This window comes from Hyperolius riggenbachi, chromosome 7 (genome assembly GCF_040937935.1).
Source record: "Hyperolius riggenbachi isolate aHypRig1 chromosome 7, aHypRig1.pri, whole genome shotgun sequence".
In the NCBI taxonomy this organism is placed as follows: domain Eukaryota; kingdom Metazoa; phylum Chordata; class Amphibia; order Anura; family Hyperoliidae; genus Hyperolius; species Hyperolius riggenbachi.
Window position 1 is genome coordinate 14450938 of NC_090652.1, and position 17752 is coordinate 14468689.

Sequence of the window (17752 nt, forward strand, 5' to 3'; positions counted from 1 at the left end):
ACCTTCCAGAGGGAGCAAGCACAAGGCATCCCGCGCAGTGTGCCTGCCTACATAGATGGGAACCTGGTTGTGGCCTTCCAGAGGGTGCAAGCACAAGGCATCCCGTGCAGTGTGCCTGCCTGCATGGACGGGAGCCTGGCTGTGACCTTCCAGAAGATGCAAGCACAAGGCATCCCGCGCAGTGTGCCCGTCTGCATAGATGGGAGCCTGGCTGTGACCTTCCAGAGGGTGCAAGCACAAGGCATCCCGCGCAGTGTGCCCGTCTGAATGGATGGGAGCCCAGCTGTGACCTTCCAGAGGGTGCAAGCACAAGGCATACCACGCAGTGTGCCTGCCTGCATGGATGAGAGCCCAACTGTGACCTTCCAGAGGATACAAGCACAAGGCATCCTGCGCAGTGTGCCTGTCTGCATGGATGGGAGCCTGGCTGTGACCTTCCATAGGATGCAAGCACAAGGCATCTCGCACAGTGTGCCTGCCTGCATGGACGGGAACATGGCTGTAACCTTGCAGAGGGTGCAAGCACAAGGCATCCCGCGCAGCGTGCTAGCTCGCATGGATTGGAGCCCGGCTGTGACCTTCCAGAGGGTGCAAGCACAAGGCATCCAGCGCAGTGTGCCTGCCTGCTTGGATGGATCGGAGCCTGGCTGTGACCTTTCAGAGGATGCAAGCACAAGGCATCCTGCGCAGTGTGCCTGCTTGCATGGATGGATGGATGGGAGCCCGGCTGTGACCTTCCAGAGGGTGCAAGCACAAGGCATCCCGCACAGTGTGCCTGCCTGCATGGATGGATGGGAACCTGGCTGTGACCTTCCAGAGGATGCAAGCACAAGGCATCCCGCGCAGTGTGCCTGCCTACCTGCATGGACGGGAACCTGGCTGTAACCTTCCAGAGGGTGCATGTAATGATCCGCTCAGCTGGCTGCACAGGCAGACAGCTGTTTGACCATTCCTTATGTCTGAGAGATGCAGGTCTCTGGAAAAGAGACCTGGCTTTATCTTGCAACTTTCAGAGTTGATTTGCTGAGGGATTTGCATACATGCAAATTGCCCAGCTGTCTTCTTTGAGGGCTGGCAGTATAAAAGCCTTCTGCTCCCAGAAGGCTTGGCTGGTCATAACGGTTTGTTAAATACACTCCTGGAGAGTCAGCCTTCCCTGTTGGATTGTTATAGTTATCTTAGAGTAATTCTGGGGACTGCACTGGGCAGCTCCTCTAGTGCAGTTAGCACTAGCTGTGACCTTCCAGAGGGAGCAAGCACAAGGCATCCCGCGCAGTGTGCCTGCCTACATAGATGGGAACCTGGTTGTGGCCTTCCAGAGGGTGCAAGCACAAGGCATCCCGTGCAGTGTGCCTGCCTGCATGGACGGGAGCCTGGCTGTGACCTTCCAGAAGATGCAAGCACAAGGCATCCCGCGCAGTGTGCCTGTCTGCATAGATGGGAGCCTGGCTGTGACCTTCCAGAGGGTGCAAGCACAAGGCATCCCGCGCAGTGTGCCCGTCTGAATGGATGGGAGCCCAGCTGTGACCTTCCAGAGGGTGCAAGCACAAGGCATACCACGCAGTGTGCCTGCCTGCATGGATGAGAGCCCAACTGTGACCTTCCAGAGGATACAAGCACAAGGCATCCTGCGCAGTGTGCCTTTCTGCATGGATGGGAGCCTGGCTGTGACCTTCCATAGGATGCAAGCACAAGGCATCTCGCACAGTGTGCCTGCCTGCATGGACGGGAACATGGCTGTAACCTTGCAGAGGGTGCAAGCACAAGGCATCCCGCGCAGCGTGCTAGCTCGCATGGATTGGAGCCCGGCTGTGACCTTCCAGAGGGTGCAAGCACAAGGCATCCAGCGCAGTGTGCCTGCCTGCTTGGATGGATGGGAGCCTGGCTGTGACCTTTCAGAGGATGCAAGCACAAGGCATCCCACGCAGTGTGCCTGCTTGCATGGATGGATGGATGGGAGCCCGGCTGTGACCTTCCAGAGGGTGCAAGCACAAGGCATCCCGCACAGTGTGCCTGCCTGCATGGATGGATGGGAACCTGGCTGTGACCTTCCAGAGGATGCAAGCACAAGGCATCCCGCGCAGTGTGCCTGCCTACCTGCATGGACGGGAACCTGGCTGTAACCTTCCAGAGGGTGCATGTAATGATCCGCTCAGCTGGCTGCACAGGCAGACAGCTGTTTGACCATTCCTTATGTCTGAGAGATGCAGGTCTCTGGAAAAGAGACCTGGCTTTATCTTGCAACTTTCAGAGTTGATTTGCTGAGGGATTTGCATACATGCAAATTGCCCAGCTGTCTCCTTTGAGGGCTGGCAGTATAAAAGCCTTCTGCTTCCAGAAGGCTTGGCTGGTCATAACGGTTTGTTAAATACACTCCTGGAGAGTCAGCCTTCCCTGTTGGATTGTTATAGTTATCTTAGAGTAATTCTGGGGACTGCACTGGGCAGCTCCTCTAGTGCAGTTAGCCTGCTTATCTGTTTTGTCCATTTTGCCTCTCTGCTGTGATTGTCCTGTCGCCAACGGTGGTCGATAGGAAATCGTCCTGTCTGTCTGTGGTTGCTAACCAGAGCAGCGGTTGCTACTGGTAGCCCCTTCTGTTTCATCTGTTTTACTTGGATCGCACTAGTCTCTAGTGGTAGCGGCTGTGGATCCTTCTGATCTGCTTTCTTGGAGTATAGCTGGAGCAGCGGTTGCTACCGGCTATCTCATCTGCCTGTCTTGCTTGGATCGCACTAGCCCCTAGCGGTAGCGGCTGTGGATCCTTCTGATCTGTGATCCTGTCCTTGTGTGTTCATCGTCGCTGGATGGCGACTAGATTGGTGGACACACATACACCCTGTCGCTTTACTCTCTCTCTTTAAGGACTATCTTGCCCTGCGTTTCTTCCCTTCGTACAATTCCTGTCTGGCGTCTGTGGCCGGGCAGAGGATCTGTTCCTCTGCACTCCACAGCTCCATCTGCCGACAGGAATTTCCCTCTACAGGTGCGTTGCACCTTTTGCTGGGTTCTCTCAAATTATACGCTTGTGGAGGACTTCCGCAGTGTCAGTGCGCGTCCTGTGCGCTGACCACGGAGAGAATTCCACAGTCGTTACAGTGCAAGCACAAGGCATCCCACGCAGTGTGCCCGCCTGCATGGATGGGAGACCAGCTGTGACCTTCCAGTGGGTGCAAGCACAAGGCATCTCGCGCAGTGTACCCGCCTGCATGGATGGGAGCCCGGCTGTGACCTTCCAGAGGGTGCAAGCACAAAGCATCCCGCACCGTGTGCCCACCTGCATGGATGGGAGCCCGGCTGTGACCTTCCAGAGGATGCAAGCAAAAGACATCCCACGCAGTGTGCCTACCTGCATGGATGGGAGCCCGGCTGTGACCTTCCAGAGGGTGCAAGCACAAGGCATCCCGCACCGTGTGCCCACCTGCATGGATGGGAGCCTGGCTGTGACCTTCCAGAGGATGCAAGCAAAAGACATCCCACGCAGTGTGCCTGCCTGCATGGATGGGAGCCCGGCTGTGACCTTCCAGAGGATGCAAGCAAAAAGCATCCCGCGCAGTGTGCCTGCCTGTGTGCATGGGAGCCAAGCTGTGACCTTCCAGAGGGTGCAAGCACAAGGCATCCCGTGCAGTGTGCCTGCCTGCATGGATGGGAGCCCAGCTGTGACCTTCCAGAGGGTGCAAGCACAAGGCATCCTGCGCAGTGTGCCTGCCTGCATGGATGGGAGCCCGGCTGTGACCTTTAGAGCAGCATTTCTCAACCTTTTTGACCCGTGGAACCTTTCAGAAAATTGTCAAATCGTGTGTGTGTGTGTGTGTATGTGTATGTGTGTGTGTGTGTATGTATGTGTATGTGTGTGTGTGTGTGTGTGTGTATGTGTGTGTGTATGTATGTGTGTGTGTATGTATGTGTGTGTGTATGTGTGTGTGTGTGTGTGTGTGTGTGTGTATGTGTGTGTGTAGTGTGTATGTGTGTGTGTAGTGTGTATAGTGTGTGTGTGGTGTGTGTGTACAGTGTGTGTGTGTGTAGTGTGTGTGTACAGTGTGTGTGTGTGTTTGCATGAGCGTATGTATAATTTTTATTCCCATATAAAAATTGGATCCATATCTCTGCATAGTATGGCACCTGTGCCCTCTATATTTAGTGTGGCCAGCTATGTCCCCCCTAGCAAGTATGTCCCCCTTTGTCCTTATTAGCAATTATGGCTCCCATGTGCCTTATCCCTGTTTCTGTGGCTACTACTGTATGTCCTGCATTTGTGTGGCTACTATGTCTCCCCCCCCCCCCCCCCCCCGCTTGTGTGGCTTCTTTGTCCTGTTTGTGTTGCTTCTTTGTCTGTTTGTGTGCTGCTTTGTCCCCCTTTCTGTGGCTGCATTGTCCCCCCTTTCTGTGGCTGCTTTGTCCCCCCTTTCTGTGGCTGCTTTGTCCACTCTTTCTGTGGCTGCTTTGTCACCCCTTTCTGTGGCTGCTTTGTCACCCCTTTCTGTGGCTGCTTTGTCCCCCCTTTCTGTGGCTGCTTTGTCCCCCCTTTCTGTGGCTGCTTTGTCCCCCCTTTCTGTGGCTGCTTTGTCCCCCCTTTCTGTGGCTGCTTTGTCCACCCTTTCTGTGGCTGCTTTGTCCACCCTTTCTGTGGCTGCTTTGTCCCCCCTTTCTGTGGCTGCATTGTCCCCCCTTTCTGTGGCTGCTATGTCCCCCCTTTCTGTGGCTGCTATGTCCCCCCTTTCTGTGGCTGCTTTGTCCCCCCTTTCTGTGGCCGCTTTGTCCCCCCTTTCTGTGGCCGCTTTGTCCCCCCTTTCTGTGGCTGCTTTGTCCCCCCTTTCTGTGGCTGCTATGTCCCCCCTTTCTGTGGCTGCATTGTCCTCCCTTTCTGTGGCTGCATTGTCCCCCCTTTCTGTGGCTGCATTGTCCCCCCTTTCTGTGGCTGCATTGTCCCCCCTTTCTGTGGCTGCATTGTCCCCCCTTTCTGTGGCCGCTTTGTCCCCCCTTTCTGTGGCTGCTTTGTCCCCCCTTTCTGTGGCTGCATTGTCCTCCCTTTCTGTGGCTGCATTGTCCCCCCTTTCTGTGGCTGCATTGTCCCCCCTTTCTGTGGCTGCATTGTCCCCCCTTTCTGTGGCTGCTATGTCCCCCCTTTCTGTGGCTGCTTTGTCCCCCCTTTCTGTGGCTGCTATGTCCCCCCTTTCTGTGGCTGCTTTGTCCCCCCTATCTGTGGCTGCTTTGTCCCCCCTTTCTGTGGCCGCTTTGTCCCCCCTTTCTGTGGCCGCTTTGTCCCCCCTTTCTGTGGCTGCATTGTCCTCCCTTTCTGTGGCTGCATTGTCCCCCCTTTCTGTGGCTGCTATGTCCCCCCTTTCTGTGGCTGATTTGTCCCCCCTTTCTGTGGCTGCTATGTCCCCCCTTTCTGTGGCTGCTTTGTCCCCCCTATCTGTGGCTGCTTTGTCCCCCCTTTCTGTGGCCGCTTTGTCCCCCCTTTCTGTGGCCGCTTTGTCCCCCCTTTCTGTGGCCGCATTGTCCTCCCTTTCTGTGGCTGCATTGTCCCCCCTTTCTGTGGCTGCTATGTCCCCCCTTTCTGTGGCTGCTTTGGTCACTGGTGTCAGTGCAGGGAACCCCCCCCCCCCCCATACTTACCATCTGATGTCCTTTCCTCCTCCTTGAAGCAGGGATTCGGTTTGAACTCCCGCACATGCCGGAACTATAGACCTAGCTTCGAGTGATGAGGCTGCTTTACAAATCTTTCCACTGCTGCAGCCATTTACAGAAGAGGGACTATATTGTTCCACAGAAGTGGGGAAAGTGGGCCTGCTGTATCCCACAGAAGTGTCAAATTGACGCGGAACCCCGGCTGAGAATAGTTGTTCTAGAGCAGGCGTGTCAAACTCAAATACAAACTGGGCCAAAATTGTACACGGTAACCTAGTCATGGGCGTGTACTGGCCACATTTCTCATTTATAAAGTTCCCAGGTGTCTAGTGGTCCTCCTTCCTCTATACTTTTCCCTGGTGTCTAGAGGCCCCCACCCTCCCCTATACAGTTACCTAGTGTTTAGTGCTTTCCCCAAACCTCTTCCTTATGGCTTCCCTAGTGTTCTAGGACTTCACCTCCAATATTGCTTCCTTGGTGGTCTAGAGTGGGCCAAACATAATGCAAAGTCGGGAAACCACCTGAGGGCCAAATCTGATGGCTCCAAGGGCCAGATTTGGCCCACGGGCCGGAGTTTGACATGTTCTAGAGGGTGCAGCGCTGCATCGCTGGTCGGGAAAAGGATGTGGGGAGCCTGGGGAGGACCCAGAGGGGTACGGATCTGACTTGTGCTTTATTTTCAATTACATCTTTACCACTTGTAATGGAAGAAATAGAAGATGAACACAACCAATTTCTAATCAGGCTTAGTACTATATGTAGCCATGTTTATCCCATCATCCCACCTCAGCTCAGGGACTTGCTTTACAAACCAATGCGCTGAGTAGCATGAAAGAGCCCCGGGACTCTGTATAATATGCTGCCATGTGCGTCTAGCAAGAAATAAACCACAACCAAAACATTTCCCACACTCAGTGCAGTAACAGAGCTTCTCACTAGTGATGGTCAAGTAGATGCAAATAACTTCGAGTTGATGCACATTTAGGCAGCTTGAAAATGAACCAATCGATATTTTATCTTAGCGGGATTCGATTGGTTCATGGTCAAGCTGCATAAAAATGTGCATAATAATTTGCATACATTTGCATCAACTCGAAGTTGTTTGCATCGACTTGACCATCACTACTTTTCCCCAGTGATGCGAGTGGGATAAGCGAAACTTGTTCAGTTATTGGTCGCTGTTATTGGTCGCTGCACTCCACTCTCCATACTCCCTATTCCCAGCTGTGTTGGGGAGATAGAGAGCAGTATGCTGCGGCCAGTTCAGGTTCACTAAAGGTGAAGTTATGTTTCACTGACTCTTACTTACCAGCTGTGTGAGATTTCTGATGCCTGAGAAGATGAGATTTCTGTACAAAACCTTTCCCACACTCAGCACATGGATAGGGCTTCACACCAGTGTGATATCTCTCATGGATGACAAGCTCTGCTTTCCGTACAAAACATTTCCCACACTCAGCACATGAATACGGCTTCACACCAGTGTGAGATCTCTCATGGATGACAAGCTCTGCTTTCCGTACAAAACATTTCCCACACTCAGCACATGAATACGGCTTCACACCAGTGTGAGATCTCTCATGGATGACAAGCTCTGCTTTCCGTACAAAACATTTCCCACATTCAGCACATGAATAGGGCTTCTCACCAGTGTGAGTTCTCTCATGACTGACAAGGTCTGATTTGTGTACAAAACATTTCCCACACTCAGCACATGAATAGGGCTTCTCACCAGTGTGAGATCTCTCATGACTGACAAGCTCTGCTTTCCGTACAAAACTTTTCCCACACTCAGCACATGAATAGGGCTTCTCACCAGTGTGAGATCTTTCATGGAGGACAAGCTCTGCTTTCCGTACAAAACATTTCCCACACTCAGCACATGAATACGGTTTCTCACCAGTGTGAATTCTCTCATGACTGACAAGGTCTGATTTCTGTACAAAACATTTCCCACACTCAGCACATGAATACCGTTTCTCACCAGTGTGAGTTCTCTCATGACTGACAAGGACTGACTTCTGTACAAAACTTTTCCCACACTCAGCACATGAATACCGTTTCTCACCAGTGTGAGATCTCTCATGGCTGGCAAGCTCTCCTTTCCGTACAAAACATTTCCCACACTCAGCACATGAATACGGCTTTTCACCAGTGTGCGTTCTCTCATGGATGACAAGATGTGATTTCTGTACAAAACATTTCCCACACTCAGCACATGAATAGGGCTTCTCACCAGTGTGAGATCTCTCATGGATGACAAGCTCTACTTTCTGTACAAAACATTTCCCACACTCAGCCCATGAAAACGGCTTCTCACCAGTGTGAGTTCTCTCATGGCGGACAAGATATGCTTTCCGTACAAAACATTTCCCACACTCAGCACATGAATACGGCTTCTCACCAGTGTGAGATCTCTCATGACGGACAAGGCATGATTTCCGTACAAAACATTTCCCACAATCAGCGCATGAATATGGCATCTCACCAGTGTGAGTTCTCTTGTGTACGCCTAGATTTGATTTTCTCACAAAACATTTCCCACATAGGGAACAGGAATGAGACCCTCCAGCAGAGGTAGAGCTGTGCTGGTGAAGAGGCCCCTCAGGATTATACAGGTGAGGGGAGTCTGGGGGAATATTTGGGGTAACCAGGATATCTGCAGGAGACTTTTGTCCAGTGACATCATCATCCGTTGTACAGTCTGTGGATACAGAGAGACGAGTCTCTGAGAGGTTCCTGATGCCGGGACTCTGTGCTGCAAATACAGAAACATCATCACTTCCTGTTACAGCATTCTTAGGGGAGGAGCAATTATCATTAGGGATGGTCAGTGAGCTGCTGATAATTCCAAGTTGAGGCAAAGTTTGTGCAGACTGGAAATGGACCAGATGCAGCAGCTGCATAGCTTTGCATAAAATTAGCATACAGTTTGCACCATCTCAGAGTTATTGGCATGTCACTGACCATCACAAGTTATCAGCCTGACTGAGAACTGCAGAAGGTGGAGCTCATTACAGGCGGCCAATCACATGACTACAACTTTGGCTTGCATGAAAATGTTATGTAGCTGGGAGTTCATCCAATCAAATGCATTTCCTGACCAATCTGATTATCTGCATACAATCTGCATGACATTTGCATACACGTCAGAGTTATTTGCATGTCACTGACCCCTCCCACACCTAAAGCATTGGCCATACATTGAGCAGCAGTGAATGTAGAGCTTGATGAGACAGTGGAAGCAATGTGTTACTCCTGTGACAACAGACCTATATGTACTTATAGCAAGAGATCTGTGTTATGTTTGTAGAGCAATGTGGTGTCACTTCCACATTCTTATTACCGCTGTGTCCTCGTGTCACTCATATGCCCCGTGTAATGTACATGTTTCTCTCTCTTATTCCCAATTAAGCAAATAAGGAAACTGTGACTGGGGATGGTCTGACATTTCCATCAGGACGCCGATTTCCAAAACGTAAATGCAACAATAGGCATAATTCACAAAGGATTTTCACCTGTTTTCCTGTTTCCACCTCGTCTATGTTACATTTTTAGGCTTCCAAAGAGCAAAAATATAATATAATTAAGGTAAGAAAAGTAATGTTGAAATGAAGTTAAACAGAAACAACTTACTTTGGGTGATTATTTTGCTTGTAAATGTGCTGAAAGGTTATTTTTATACAGTAAAGGAGAGGAAGACAATCGGCACTGCTTCTATTGCTGTGTAATCCAGAGTGCGGCGGAACACATGTAAAAAATCCAAGACAGTATCTTCAAATTGTGGCATCAAAAATATTCATTCAACGTAAACATGCATGAACGTACCATTATCTGAGGTGGTGTGGTGGCGGTGGGTGCTGGGCACAGATAGCCTTACAGCCGTTTCACGCACAACCTGCGCTTCTACGGAGGCCGCCACCACACCCCCTCAGATAATGGTACGTTCATGAATGTTTACGTTGAATGAATATTTTTGATGCCACAATTTGAAGATACACTGTCTTGGATTTTTTACATGTGTTCCACCGCACTCTGGATTACACAGCAATAGAAGCAGTGCCGATTGTCTTCCTCGCCTCTCCTTTACTGTATTGCAACTTCTAATCAATCAGAGCACGCTATCAATACCAGAAATGTGGATGAAGAGGTGTGTGTTTTATGCTACATCCTTCCAAATTCAGCGGAAATACTGTAGTGCTGACGCTTTTCTTCTTCTGTCACAGAAGGTTATTTTTATAAATGAGGTGATAAGTCATGTATGAGAAGTTTTGTGAATAGAGCCCAATGTCAGAATGCCGCATTACAGCAACTCGGAAATGTCAGCCAATCACTGAGCTCAGAAGCATCGGACCAATCAGAGAATGCAAAATATTTCTGTGGAAATGGGAACCCCGCGGGATGCCTCCGCACTCTCTGATTGCTCCAATACTACCGAGTATTTCCCAGTCCTGTGATTGGAGTAACAATTTCCAAAAATTACTGTGGAAAGCGGAACACCACTTGTCATCTCAGGCCAATCAGTGTACTGCGGATTACATGCGGAAATGTGCAAATTATGCATACATCCACAATTATAGCTTACATTAAATATAGCAGCATTAACCGGCCAATCGGATTCTCTACCAATCCGGAGCAATTATAGGCCCTAGCAACCAGATCCTAGCTACCTATCACAGGCTATCCCTCCCCTCTTGTATATAAGAGAGGTGAGACTGTCAGCCATTCTGTGGGCTCAGTGAGGAGGAGGATATTGAGGGAGACAGTGCGCTGCATTGTGCTGCAGAGAATCAGTTGTGTGTGGATTGAGTTGTGTGACAGAATCTGGTGAGTTGTGAGATAGTGAGTGAGTGAGGAGTGAGTAGACAGACAGATTGTAGTGCAATAGTGAGTGAGAAGGAGGAGTTTGCTGAAGTTAGTGTGATAGAGCAGAAAGTCAGATGTGAGTGTAGAGAGGCCTAGTGACAGTGAGAGAGGGTGTGCTGTAGTGTGATAGAGATAGCAGAGGCAGATTGTAGTGTAGTGCAGGGATGGATCTGTACTGTCACCAGCCGCCCCCTGACCAACAGCATCTCCTCCAACATCCCCACCCCCCTCCTCTTCAGTATTGGAAGGCAGATAACACCCCTCTTCAGTATACTTAGCCAACAGCTCCCCCAGTCCCACAGCAATACAGGAAGCCAGACGATCCCCCCATTTACAGCACAGGTAGCCAGATGCACCCCCACCTCCTTGTAGTATAGATGGCTGGATGTTCCTCCTTCCACCTTGTAGTATAAATGGTCAGATGCCACCCCCCCACATCTCCAGCACCAAAGCTTCCTCTTCCCCTTCTCCTCCGTCATCAGTGATATCTGTTAACCTCTTTCTGCAGCCAGCGTCTCTCACACGTGGCTCATCGGCACATTACTGGCAAATCACGTGATAAGAAACGCTGGCAGCAAAAAGAGATACACACCGTCAGCTTATGACGGGGGGTGGGGGGGGGGGGTGGGGGGGAAGCTTCGGCGCTGGAGGAGAGTGAAGAGGTGAGTGGCTGGCGGTGCTGCTGTGCTGAAAAGGGAGGTGGGAAACATCTGGTGAGTGACTCTCTGCCCACAAGACCAGCCAGTTCCAGCTGCCCACAGCTAATGTGAAGGAGTAAAATAGTGAAGCTGGGTGGGAAGCTATAGACCGGGTCTGGCAAGCAGCCAAACACACTGACCAGGCAACAGCAGGAGAATTCAAGCGCTCCCCTGATCTCTCATTACACTGCAAGCTTGCAATTGAAAATTCAATTTCAAACTGCAAATTTCCAGCCCACTGTAATTATAACTTTGAGTCCATTACAGAGGTGCATTTTTTTTTTACCAGAGTGTCCCTAGCAACCAATAGGAATGAGCGGATCTCTGGCCACACCCTTCCCTAAGGATGCCATCTTGGATTATCTCCTTGCTGTTACTCAGCACTGTGTGAGAGGTTGTGCTGGAGAGAGAAGTGCTGTGTATTTGCATTTTGTGATTGATTTGTGCTCATATGAGACTCACTGAACCTGTGATTGATAGTTTAGTGACTCAGAGAGTTAGATTACTCATTGTTAGCTTTGTCATTCAGTTAGAAAGTTAGCTTATTGCACTAGTGAAAGCAAGATGTTTTGAATCAGGATGATGCCATTTATTGACTAACTTATAAGAAGTAAGCTTTCAGCTATGAAGCCTTCCTCAGACTCGACTCCTATATACTGACAACATGTAGAGCACACAGCTTATATGTACTGGACATTAAAAGGAGATACATTTATCGCTCACCAATACTCATCCCAGTAATAATGTCCTCTTCTTCCTCTTCACTAGTTCTTATCATGTCACTCTCCTCCATAGACTGCTGATCACTCCTCACATAGGTCTCTCCTTCTTCTTCTTTAATTGTCTCCATCATGCCACCCTCCTCCATTGACTGCTGATCACTCCTCACATAGGTCTCTCCTTCTTCTTCTTTAATTGTCTCCATCATGCCACCCTCCTCCATAGACTGCTGATCACTCCTCACATACGTATCTCCTTCTTCTTCTTTAATTGTCCCCAACATGCCACCCTCCTCCATAGACTGCTGATCACTCCTCACATAGGTCTCTCCTTCTTCTTCTTTAATTGTCTCCATCATGCCACCCTCCTCCATAGACTGCTGATCACTCCTCACAAAGGTCTCTCCTTCTTCTTCTTTAATTGTCTCCATCATGCCACCCTCCTCCATAGACTGCTGATCACTCCTCACATATGTAATTTGTTCTTTAAGGTCAGATCTCAGTTCTGAAATGGATAACAAATTATAGCTGTAAGATATTAATAATAATAATCAGAGCACAGAAAAGAACATAATTTGCTAGGGGTTGATAATATCCCATAAGCTGTGGTATCTGCACATTCAGCACCACAGTCCTCTCTCCCAGTGCGCCTTGCTCATCATCTGGTGCTTCTCTCCTCCTCTCCATGCTCACATTCCTGGGAGGTTACAGCAGTGCCGGCAGCGGTAGATGGATGAGGATGTGAAGAGAGAGCAGCCGGAGATATAGGAAGATAAGAGCTGAAGCTAATTAGCTATGAATTATCATTACTTATGGCTCTGGCAGCAGATGAACTGGGCAGATGGGACTGCAGCTCCATATACTGACCCTACCTGTCCATCACCTGCTAACCCTTAACCCTCCAAGAGCTATAGCAACAAATCTCCCAGCTGGGACGGTGCCAATACCAGGACAGAAGCAGGGGAGACCTCCCAATCACTCTCCAGCTGCAGCCTCCATCTTCTCTACCTGTCCTACCAGTCATGCCCCTTGCTACCTGGCTCCACCCACCAGCCATCATCTTTGTGCAGACTCTAACCTCCAATCCAACACCAGTGGCTCCTGACTGTACACTAGCTTCTTCGCATTAGAGATGCAATGGATACGGTCATATGGTGCACCTGTCTCATCTGCTGAAAATGGACACAATGCACAGATCCTGCTCCTTCAGGACCTCTCTTCCTGAGACCTCCACTGATCCACAACAACTCCATTGTACAACATTGTATTCATGACTGTTGCTATGAACAGCTGCTGGGAAAAGCTATCATGGAAGAGATACCGGCCTGCCTTCCATAACGCCTGGGATAAACATGAAACACCTCTGACAGCACAAGAAGTGAGGGAAATCCAGAGATAAGGTAACACAGAGAGTGTGCATATGTGTGAGGCACCAGCTGGAGGTGGGAGCTGCTCCACGAGGATCTTATGGGCTCAGTATTCCATGGCATACAAGATCAGCCAATCAGAGCTCCGCACTAATCACAGATTATATTATTCTCTATGTCTCCCTCCCTAAGGGGCAATTATGTAAACTAACCCCCCACATAGACACTTTGTATCATTCTCAGGAATAAAGGCAGACTACCCTAACAATAAAACTACTACTTCCTGCAAGCTCTCCCCATAGAGATGCATGCGCCTGGATTCCTGATCACACCCTTCATATCGCTAAACATTCACCCTTTTGCCATTGATAACATAGCAAAGCAGCTCAAGTGGTGGTCTGACTGGTGGCTGGTCTGGTGGATGACTAATATCTGGAAGACTTGGGGAGCTATCATAACAGCATTAAGAGGCACCAAGGTGTATATAAAACTGAGTTTAAAACAAAAAAAGAGAAAAAGGGGAAGTGGCTTACCTCAAAAAATGACAAATTCCTCTATATAAATATAATGAATTGTTAATAAGCACAGGCAACGCGTATTGTGGGTCTCTGCCCACTTCCTCAGGCCAAATAAAGTGCTGTAGGGTTTCAAAAGCCAGGTGCATCAAGTAGTCTCCCTCCCCAAGGTAACAAGGCAGATGTGCCCCCAGTATTAGGTAGCTCCCCTCCCCATTATAGAAAGCCACTATTAGGCAGCCCACCATCCCCATTAGAGATAGCCGGATGCATCCGCAGAACTAAGCAGCCCACCAACCCCAGATTAGATATCACAATGTTCTTTGTGTATTTAGCAGTACCCCTAACCAGGTTAGATAGCCATATGTACACCAGTATTAGGCATCTTCCCCTCAAATATAGCCAGATGTTCCCCTAGTATTAGAATACCCCCCTCCCAGGCTAGATAGCAAGAAGTAACCCAAGTATCGATAGCCAGATATACCCCAAGCAGTCTCTCTTCTCAGGACAGGCAAGTGTGCCCCCAGACCCTTTCCCCAAGTCAGACAGGCAGCCTCCTCCCCAGTATAGGCAGATGTATCCCCAGTATTAGGTAATCCCCCAAACATGCAGAGCCGTAACTCTGTAGTGCTCAGGGAGGGGTGGGGGGGAACAGGCACACCCTCAGGGCTGTACTCCCCGAGACTGGTGCCCCCTGAGCCTCTGCCCTGACGACTACCCATTCAGGGGGGTGGAAGATGATGGGGAGATAGGGTTACACGTCACAGTAATATGGCAATGCTGGGGGCAAAATACGCTATACAAGGGTAAATGCCAGCACTGAAGGGACATGGCTGTATTCAATATATATATCTTCTCTTGTCTCTGTGATGTGACTGAATTATTACTAGGAAGGTGAGATCCGACCCATAATCTATGGTACATGTAGGGGGAGCAATAGAAAACTGGCAAACAAGTCACAGCAGTTATATAGAAGTCTCATCAAGGGGGATGATCAGGATAGTGACAGGTGTACTATGTCCTCCTCTGTAACAAAGCATGCCCACCCCAAACCTCTGCTCTGCTCCATATATAACAGGATACACACAATTACCTTCTCCAGCCGTGTGTCCTTTCGCCGTCCTTCAACTGCTTTTCCTGCTATTACATCACACTTCCTGTTTTTGGATTAATTTCCTCCCCTCTTTGAGTTTCACGTGGCAGAGGCGAGATCGACACCTTGTGGTGAATAAGCTAACTGCAAGCTCTTTTTGTGTAATTCAGCCTTTGAATGCTATTATAATTATTAATATATTTTTTATTATCAATTACAGCACAACTCCCTTATCTTCATCACCTTCTGTAATTATTACCAGCACATGCAGGGGCGTAACTAGAAATCACTGGGCCATCCTGCAAAACTTTGGATGCGCCCCACTCCCCCCCCCCCACCCACCCCCACGCTGTCGTGTCATTTCTGGAGGGGTAGTGTTGATGGTAGCCCAATGTGAAGGAAAGGGGAAGTTGGGCCCCCATCCCCACTGATTTTTGTGACTGCTGCTCCCCCTTCCTGCACTGTGCTCCCTCCTGCCCCTTAAAATGGCCCCGGTGGACCCCAGAGCCAGGGGCCCCCCACAGGCTTCTCCCTCTAAGGGGGCTATTGTTACACCCCTGAGCACATGTATGCCTGTTGGACATTTCACAGGTTGAACATTCCCGATTTCAATGTATTATGCTAAATCCACATAGCAGAAAACATACGCAAAATCAAACTCAGTAAAAGCCTATGAGCTGCATTCCAAATCACAGTTTGTTGCCTCTTTTTTGTACCATTTTAAAATTGTACATGTTGGATCTTCCCACAGTGCAGTTTTAATATAGTGCCTTCCTATGGCGAAACATGCATGTGTTTTGTGATATATATATATATATATATATATATATATATATATATATATATATATAATACATATAATATATATATAATACAAACCAGATGATGCAGCACAGTATGAGATGAGTACAAGGTAGTGTATAGTCACTAGATGGGTGCATGAAGATTAGGTAAGTTAAGTTCACTCAGATCCATAGGATGAGTGTACATTGATGGCATTGCATGATCAGGTAGGAGACACAAGGAGGAGGACCCTGCCACAGGCTTACAATCTAGAGGGAGAGGTAGGGACATGAAAGGTAGGGGACCAGAGTTCAGCATTTAGCTGCGGGTTTAAAGCACCAGTGACGGGGAAAAGCCAGGGTGAAAACGTGCATTTTGAGGGCCTTCTTAAGATGTTGAAGGATGGTGCGACTCTAATGGAGGGAGGTAGGGAGTTCCATAGTGTTGGAGCAGCTCTTGAGAAGTACTGGAGGCGTGCATGGGACTGGGTGATGCAGGGGGTGGTCAGGTGACGTTCATTGGAGGAGGGGAGTGAGCAGCTAGGTGTGTGCCTCTGAGTAAGATCAGAAATGTAGGTTGGGCAGGTTTTGTGGAAATATTTGTAGGCCAGACACAGTATCTTGAATCTGATTCTGGACTGGATAGGAAGCCAGTGGAGGGATTCACAGAGGGGAGCCACCGTGGTGGAGCGATGGGAGGAGTGGATGGTTCTGGCTGCCGCATTCATAACGTACTGCAGCGGGGCAATTCAGGTCATAGGCAGACCACAGTGAGAGTGGTGACGTACATTCTCTTTAGGAGGACACGTCATACCCCCGAGTCTTATGGATCCTGTGAGTTTATATTCTTTGGGGTGGAGTGACCACACACTGGGGGGCTCCATATTCCTCAGGGAAGTGATTGTGGCTTCCACATCTGCAGCTAGAGGAAAGCCTGGGTCATATCAGATCATACAGAGGATGCTGAGCAGTGTGTGCGTGCTGTATACCTACACAAGGGCAGTGCCCCATCCCCCCTCCCGTGTCGTCCATCACAGTGTGGCCATACTGAAGGGCATCCCTGCTGCTTCCGGTTCCTGTGATTCAGCTTTGCAGTCCGAGTAGTGTGAAGGTCGGCAATGGCATCTGATGATTTGTGGCAGAATCTTGTGGAGTGGATGAAGGTGCAGGGAAGGGAGGTCACCCTGTTGGGATGGGGAACAAGGCTGTGTCTTCACGTCCCTTTCACCCCCTGCTCCACCCAGCGGAGGTCTCCTGGCTGCCCACAGGCTGCTCTGACATCAATCCACAACTACATATCTGACAGGAGGTGCTGGGGGGAGGGGCATATTATATAACAAGCAATCCTTATTAGGCTGTCAGCTGTCTCTGCATAAATACAGGGACTTTCTGTACTCTTCTGTTATAAAACAGGGCTTACTATTAGAGATGGCCCGAACAGTTCACCAGCAGACAGTTTGAAATTCAGCTTTTTGCATCTGCGGCGGGACGTAAACACGTAGCACATTCAACCCGCCCCCTATACTTCGTCATTGGGCTAAACTTTGACCCCCTACATCACAGTCAGCCAGGCACGTGCAGAGAGGGGTGCTTTGGATACTCAAGCACCCCCCTGGGGAGAACTATAGCCCCTGAGGCCCCTTCTCATCAGGGTTGCCACTGTCCATCTGTGGATTGCCAGTCCGTACAAATTACATTACAGGTGTTCTGTCTGTAGTGCCTGTCCTTGTGGGAGAGGCATTCATCAAAATAAATAATCAATATTTGGCTGCGATAAGGGCAAAGCAGAGAGAAGCATTAGGCTTCTTTTCCCCCCACTTCCCTCCCGCCTTCCAATCAGTAACATTCTTTTTTTATGCTGGTGTCTCCCCAGCCAACGAGAGAGAGGCAGCTGGCCGACTGAGCCCGCCCCCAGTCTCCCGTGCAGACCAGGCAGGCATTAGCAGCCAGCAACAGGAGGCAGAGCACCATACATTTGTTCAGGACACCCGTCTTCTCCCCTCCCCCCCCCCCCCCCCCCCCCAGCCAGGTATCAATCAATGTGCTTTTTAGTGAGACTGTGTCATCTGCTCTGGGGATCATAT

The 17752-nt window shown here is 49.6% G+C and overlaps 1 pseudogene; it reads right to left on the bottom strand.

The window, feature by feature from the left end:
- Positions 1-5632: 5632 nt before the first annotated feature.
- LOC137524107 (zinc finger protein 850-like) overlaps positions 5633-17752 on the bottom strand; it is a 197625-nt pseudogene continuing 185505 nt past the window's right edge.